The following is an 8,538-nucleotide window of genomic DNA, read 5'->3' as shown; positions in this document are numbered from 1 at the left end:
TTGTATCTAACCCATACTCGTCCTGACCTTTCCTTTGTTGTTGGCCTTGTTGCTCGGTTTATGCAAAACCCACGTGAAAGTCATTGGAAAGCAGCTAAAATAATACTTCGTTATGTTCGAGGTACAGTTCAGTTTGGGATTCATTACAGTGCCGAAGCATCTATTCTATTGGTTGGTTTCACTGATTCCGATTGGGTTGGTGACCCTGATGATCGGAAGTCTACTGCAGGTTATGTGTTTACTCTTGGTTCAGGACCTATTACATGGGCTTGCAAGAAAAAAGGTTCCATTTCTCTTTCTTCAGTAGAAGCAGAGTATCATGGTGCCATAGAAGCTAGTAAGGAAGCCTTGTGGCTTCGTCAAATCCTGTCAGAGTTTGGCTTTCAATACCAGCATCCGACTACAATTTGGTGTGATAATTAGAGTACCATTCAACTATGCAAAGATCCAGTCCAACATCAGCGCAGCAAACACATTTAACTGCACATGCACTTCATCAGAAAGCTCATCCATGACCATGTTCTTGAAGTGCAATATTGTTCAACAGATGATCAAGTTGCAGACATCTTTACAAAGGCTCTCACAGAGGCGAAGTTCACTAAACTTCGATTTATGGTTGGAGTTCAGGAAGTTGTCACTAAGGGGGGATGTGCTCTAGTGCCTCCTTCCTTCTCCTATTGTGTCATATTTGTAAATCCTTCAATCCTATCCCAAGTTGTTCTTAAGTGGGGATGTTAGGATATTCCGACACATAGGAAATAGTTAAGTATAACTTGGTCTAGTATAGAGTTAGGTAAAGTGTGTTTCTTTATTATGTACATTTTGTAACTTACAATCCGACGGTCACGATATGTAGTGATCCAACGGTTCATTCTCTTCTCAGTATTATCGACACTTGATCCGTGGCTTAACACCCGATTGGTCCATGATCTCTATTTAAAGAGCATGGAGGGTCATTTTTAGGTTAACCGTCCATGAGAGAAGCTTATGTAAATTTTCATTCTTTTATTAATAAATTGCCTGAAGTGGCCGCGTTGGCTCAGGCCGTGGACTATTTCCCTCTTTGAGGGTTTTAACCACGTCAAAAGTACTGGTGTATTGATCTGTGATCTGTTTGTGAGCGGTGTCCTTTGGTGTTCTGTCTGAGGAACTTACCCTGTAAATTGCTACACAAGACCTCTGCAGAAATGAGGTTATTTTGGCTCCTGCAGTCGACAATGAACTGTAGCGAGGAGCCCTTTACCCACATTTGGGAGTGGAAGAGATGATCCTCCTCCTCTGGATCTTCGGGTTCCTCCTTCTGGATCTTCATGGTGGCAATGGTGGCATTGGGCTCCACATCGATAATCTGCTTCCCTTTCTCATTCCCCTTGTTGGGTTCTGACTCAGAGTCGGAATATGCATCTGATTCTGAAACCTTTAGCTCGGCCACCAATGACTGCTTGGCCCGACACTCACTTGCGTTGTGAGTGTTGTAGGGAAAAGTATCCCACTCGGATGACCCTATCCCACTCTAAGGGTGATAGTACCTCAGCAACAACTGTAAAGAAAACTACTTAAGGTTTACTTCTTTATGAAAGCAAGAGAGAATGAAGGAATGCACTAACCGTTGCCTTGCGCTTAATGTCGAATCCAAACTCTTCTCTTTGCTGCTTGCTCCCAGCTCCTTGCTCTTTTGCTGGCCCAGCTTCAATGAGATCCTGCAAAATAACAAAGAAGGAAACTACAAGAAGCATGCAATCATAACTGATTCAAGGATTAGCATAAATCAAACATACAATTATCACAATACATCATTGAAACAAGTGCATATAGAAGAACCTCAATAGCTTTTATTAATGGAAGAAGTAAAGTTCTGAGAAGGTTACAACCATTGAAGGCCCCAATCCAGCAACACCTCCCAGCAGAAAGAATTTCTCCTCTTCACCTCCTTCAAGCAATCACCCAATAGTTCTATAGTGAAACCAACAGCATATCATTACTTTGCACAAAATTCCAGCCTCCTGAGCTCATAGGAGAGAGCTCAATATATAGATGAATTGAGAGAGGATGAGTCAGCTTGCAACTGATGTGTAGCTGCCTTGTGTCCTCTCTCTCTTCAGTTGATCTTCAGTTCTTGAGTCCACTTGGAGAACCTTGCTTCCACTTGGAGAAACAGAGCCTCTGACTCATCACAAGACGAAATCCCTGATCCAAGTGTCATTTTTGGAAGATTCCAGAGCAATGACTCAGTGTGCCACTTGTCCCATCTCACTCAGCGCAGGTGGCCTTTGTTCTACCTGCTTTGCAACGCAGGTACACCATGGAGGAGTTGAGTTTTAGCGCAGAAGCCGAGTGGAGCACCTGCTTTGATTTCAGGATTGCTTGTTTTTGAGTGTTTTCAGGTGGAGAACTGATCTGAGAGCTGTTGGTTTGCTGACCTTGTTCCTCTAGGGGTAGGAACATCATGTTTAGGGACTTTGGATCCCTTGGATTATTGACAATTCATGCCTGATGCTGCAAGGCACAAAATTGTCTATAACAGATGCCCCCTAAAGTATGAGGTCGTTTATCGGGTGAAATGCTTTATTAGGAGGATCCGAAGTTCATTCAATCTGCTGAGAAGTGTCCCGTAATAAGATACAATACAATACATTATTTTTCATACTTTTTCATGATCTAGCTGAGGCGGGCATTCCCATGCTCAGCTTTATAAATTCATTTTGGTACATAGAACAGACGATCGTCTGATGGTAGACTGATAATTCTCTGCTGAAATTATCATCCTTTGAGAAGGATGATCATCTGCTGCAATGATGTACATATCAAATGTCTTTATATCCTGAATGTATATCGCAGCCTGGATGGATGAAACTAGATCCGGGGTCTTCAATCTCTTCCGATCTTCACTCGATGTACAAGTCGATCCATGTGAGAATTTCTTGAAGTCGAACATGGAAAGACATCGCTTGATTACCGGTCAATGATGTAAACTATTAACAAGCGCGAGAGGAGTCACCGATAAGTATGATGACCCTCAAGGTACGGCAGTACAATTCACATGGTGGGAATAAAGGACTTGGCATCGACCACCATGCAAAATCTTCTGGTCGAAGGTCATTGATGTATACCTGTCGCCGGAAGTGAGAAACTTGCCATTGAGGCATGCAAGCTTCAAAGTACTGAAGGGGTTGTTCCTAGATCAACTCCTTGGATAATGAGCTGATGTCGACAAGGAGCGATCCGTCAAAGGAGGGCCTTAATGAATCCCACATCAGTGACACGGAACGGAGCTAGTGATTGTGATGAGGTGAAAACAAACTGTGATGTATGATTCAGGGTGGCGGTCATGAAATGGATGAAGGACAATGTATGGCAGTGGATGGGACACGGTTGACTCTTTGCAGAACAACATCTCTTGAACATATAACGACACTGATGTGATGGATCGGTAGCATTACCCCAAATGTGGATGGTGTGGCGAGGACCATGGTGATGAGACCGGTGAATGAAACAACCCAACCCGATGTGATACGGAGGACAAAGTGTCATGTTCAAGAGCGACTTGCTACCATTAAAGCTGTGAAGTTCTCCCAATTTTTCCCCAGTCATTGCTGACCAGTACCTCTTTATTTTTATCAAGCTTGAGGAGGATAACATATGCTTGTTCTATAACCTACCCTTCGGGCAAGCCCATCGCTATGTTTTAACGAGCCTAGCAATAGGGAAACTCGTTCTCGTCTAAAGACAAGTTTGTCGCTATTTAATGAATTTAACGAGTCTAACGACAAGGATAACTCGGTCCATTTCATTTTTAGAGAGTCTGAAAAGGTACATAAAGTCAACTCCAGAATTCCTTTTTCGTCATCTAATCCCTTAAGTCCGAAAAAGTATAAAACAATACAGAAGGGATGAATTTTCGATGGCTTTAACGAGCCGAACAAAACAAGCGCTCGATCTTTTTTGTGCAATAATCCCTCAGGTCCAAAAAGATTAAAATCTAGAGGAGGGATAGCTCTTCCGGTCGTTTAACGAGCTGGAAGGCCAAAACTCGGCAAACTTTTCATATTTTACGAGTCAGAAGAAAAGAGCTCAAAGAAGACTCGTCTTTTGAGGAACGAGTGATAAACAGGGATAGCAGCAGATTCCAGGTACAGGTTGGAATATTCCAATCACGGCAGTGTCACAAGGATGGCTAAGTGAAATCACTCTTCGCAGCTGTTCCTCAAAATGGGTAAACAAACATATGGAGATGAACGATTGGCCAAATGAACGGATGGAGGTGAGACTGCAAGAACACGACCAAGGGCTTTAATATGGCTGTCAAAGGTTACATTTACCAAGGTTATTTACCGGTTCATTTTTTCTGGGTGAGCTCGAACTCTAGGGGAAGATTGCTCACAACTTATGTTTATTTTTTAACGAGCATGAACTATGTGCTAAAACTGCTCGGATCTTGCGTTTATTTTTTAACGAGCATGAACTGTGTGCTAAAACTGCTCGATTATATGGTTTACTTTTGATTTTTTACCATAACTAGCTTCTCTTTTTCACTGATAGCACTGCATTTTCAAATTTCTGCAACAAACTAGTTAGAAATGAGTAATATTTACTTGAAAATGAGATTAACACATTAATATTTACCTTGAACTACGTAAAAAAGCAAATAAAAAGGGTTTTTACCTCTCACTTTACCATTTCATTTGTATTTTGCTTGTTGGAGCTTTGGAGGAGCCTCTTTCCCCTTGATTTTCATCAGCTGATTCCGAGAGATTCTGCGGACGATTTTCGGCGCCGTTTGGACCAGGTAGGAGCTAAACCTTAGCTCTTCATTTTCATGGTTTCATTTTCCTGTTTTATGCCTGTTTTGCTGTTCTATTGAGCCTCTGGGGTTTTGCCAGGGCGCCCTCTGATCAGCGCAGGTTCCCCATTTGAAAACTGCGTTGGGATTCAAGCTGTTTGAAGGCAGCTTGTCCCCCAACGCAGGTAGTACACTGGGCACCTGCGTTGGGGCATAAAAACAACAATTTTCCATAGATTTTGATGAAATTTTCGCCAGTTTTTCATCAATTTCAGGAGCTGACTCATTCTCTTGTTTGTTTTGCAGGGATTCTTGATCAAGATGGCCCTCACATGGCGAGAACGAGAACATGAAGAAGAAGATATGATTTCCCTTCATGATCCTGTTACGGTGGGCACGCTACGAGACTGTGGTATGCTGAAGTTTTTCCGTATCTCAAGCATGAGAGCACAGATTTCACTACTGCAGTATATGCTTGATGCTTGGGATCCTGTTAACCAAGTATTCCAGATCAGGAACAAACCTATTACATTGACCGTGACAGACATTTACTTCTTGACTGGCTTGTCAAGGCGGGGTGTCCTCATTTCTTTATCTGGTACAGTTCGGGGGAATGATTCCGTGAGAGACTATGTCCGCCAGTATTGCAGGGAGGGGTCCCAGCCGAGCAGAGACGGCAAGGTAGTCATCCGTGATGTTACTGGCAGGCCTATCAGGTCTATTCTGTATACTCTTGGTAGGATGGCCGGCAGCGCATCTTTACATGTTGCCAACAGGTGTCATATGCAGCACGCCTTGGAGTGTCTCCAACCGAAGATCTTCAACTGGAGTGATGCAGTGCTTACTCAGATGAAAAGTCAACTGAACAAGGTGAAGGATGGGAAGCTGAAGAACTTTGGTTTTGGTTCGATTCTAACTGCCTTCGCCTTGGAGAAGATCCCTCTGATGCAACCTCAGTACATTGATCTCGGAGTGCCTTCTCCTACCGAGCCACGTATGCAGCGATGGGTCGATCACATGTCCAGACATGCAGGTCAATCCCAGATTTCTTTCAATGCCGCTTTCTTCAGGTGGTTCGATCGCCAGGAGATGGCTTTTTCCGAGTACCCATATGTTGGTATGGATTTCCAGGGTGATCCGGATATGGTACTGCCAGACGGTGCTCAGTGGGATGCTACTGGTAAGAAGTTCAACCATATTACTGTTCATTGTTTTCATTTATAATGTTCTTGTGCTTTATTCTATCAAGACTTTAATTGAACTCATGTATGCTTGCAGATGTCGGTCCTGTTCGTCCGGCAGTTCGTCTGAGACCACCTGTTGCTGCTCCGGCAGAGGAACCTGCTCGGAGAGTTATTATCCGTGATCTTAGCGATACTGAGACCCTTACAGCTGTGCAGGGGCAGGTTGAGAACCTTACCCGTGGTCTTCCGGATGTACAGATTGACGATTTACCTTTACCGATGCAGCAGCATACTATCGGTGTACCTAGACGATGGACCCGTCTTCTGCGCATGATAGCACAGACTATGGCTTACTATCAGGAGCATCACTAGGCTACGGTGCCCCCTAGCATTTTTGAGTTTTTAGGTCACATGACCAATTTTGTCTCGGTTACAGAACATTATGTATGAACTTTATGAACAGCTTATATATATTTTGATTTTCGATTTTCATTCTGGTTGATTTGGATGATTCATATGTACACTTTTTATGATGTGTCCCTTTTATAAATGTTGCAAATGTCTATCTAACACATAGTTTGCTAATGAGTCAGTTAATGTGTTTAAATTTCTTGAAATATGTTGATATTGAATTGAATCAAATCGTCTTTCCAAGATTTTTACCCTTAGGAACATGCGATAAATAGCTGGATTACGAACAGAATATATGCCATTGAGTTGTAGTACTACGAGCTGTGAGTCTAGCCTGACAATTAGTCGGCGTATGCCTCGTGTGACGGCATCAGAGAGTAGTTCTATCAACGCGCTATACTCAGCGATGTTATTCGTTGATTGCCCAATACATACACCTCTGAAACTTACTAACTCGCCACTTGGATCAAAAATGGCCCATGCTGCGGAGGATAGGTTCCGCGAACTACGACTCGCTCCGTCGGCATATCCAACACATGTCTCCATAAGGTTTGACATCTGCAACGAATGAAAAAGGGGAATCACTCAACCAGAACAAGAACTTTGGCGAAAACAAAATACAACAAAAGCATGCAGGTTACTATTTAAGCATAGTAACGCTTGAGGTACAGCCCGTTCCGGGGCTGCGCCAGTGGAATTCCGTCGTAATCTATTAACTCGTAGGCTCCTTTTGCTAACACTCTTTTAACAATATAGGGGCCCATCCATAAGGAATTGAATTTACCTGCTCCTAATTTATCGGATTCTTGGTCATAAAGCAAGACCAAATCACCTTCTGAGAAGACACGGGGTTTGACATTTTTGTCGAACTGAGCCTTGACTCGTTTCTTATGGGCTTCGTTATCCAAAGCGGCATCACGACGGGTTTCATCCAAGTGGATTAATTCCAAGAAACGAGCCTCTTCTTCCGAAGTTCCGGGGAGGAGATCAATTGCGAGTTTAAGCGACGAAATTTCACACTGGATCGGTAAGACTGCTTCTAGACCGTACACCAATTGGAAAGGTGTGAATCCGGTTGCGTTTCCTACCGAAGTTCGGTAGGCCCACAAGGCTGCATACAGGATTAGGTGCCATCTTCTTTTATGAACTCCGATCATCCTTTGCAACATACGCTTCAGGACCTTGTTGATTGCTTCAACTTGTCCATTGGCTTGTGGATAATATGGAGTAGAGCTGTCGTGAGATAGCCCTAGTTTGGCAGCTAATTCGACCATCATGTGATTGCGGAAATGTGATCCATGATCTGTAACTATAGCTTGGGGTACGCCGAACCTGGCGACTACATGATTGAAAAAGAATAGGGCAGCTGTTTCACCAGTATTGTCCAATGTAGGCATCGCCTCGGCCCATTTGGTAAAATAGTCAACTGCGACTATAATATACCCATGCCCCCCAGTCGAGGTGGGGTTACATTGCATGAAATCGATGCCCCATTTGGCGAAAGGCCCAACTGCAACTATTGGTTGCAGTGGTGCGAGTGGTCTTCTGGTTTTGCTATCAAATATTTGGCAGGAATGACAACTTCGGACTGCGATTATGCAATCTTTAAACATGGTTGGCCAAAAATATCCTGCTCTTAATATCCTTTGGGCTGTAGCGAAACCGGATTGATTCCCTCCACATGCGCCTGAATGACACTCATTCAGGGCTTTTTCGGCCTCTTCATGGGTGAGACACCTCCTCAGAACTGTATCGATACCACGACGGTAAAGGGTATCACCGACGATCACGTAGTCTTTTGCTTGGTATCGTATACGTTTCTGTTCGGAGTGTGAGGTGTCTGGCCGAAACTTTTGGGTTTGGAGATAGATAATTATATCTCCATACCATTCATTGCTTGCAGATATCAAAAATAAAGTTTCGTCCACGATTGATTCCTTGGAAGTTTCATCGTTGGACGACGATGGGAGATCGCATAATAATTCTGCGAATACCAGAGCTTTCTTTGACTTGGATTTCACAAATTCCAGATCAAACTCTTGAAGGATCGATATCCATTTGGAATACTTGCCCCCCAGCAACTGTGGCGACAGTATATAAGTCATGGGGTTGCAATCTGACAGAATGGTAGTTTTCCTAAAGAGGATATAATGTCGAAATCTC

The sequence above is a fragment of the Pinus tabuliformis genome, chromosome 7, assembly GCF_031772625.1.
Source record: "Pinus tabuliformis cultivar Carrire ecotype Pingquan chromosome 7, CPIR1, whole genome shotgun sequence".
Taxonomy (NCBI): domain Eukaryota; kingdom Viridiplantae; phylum Streptophyta; class Pinopsida; order Pinales; family Pinaceae; genus Pinus; species Pinus tabuliformis.
Note: the sequence above shows the minus strand (reverse complement) of the source record.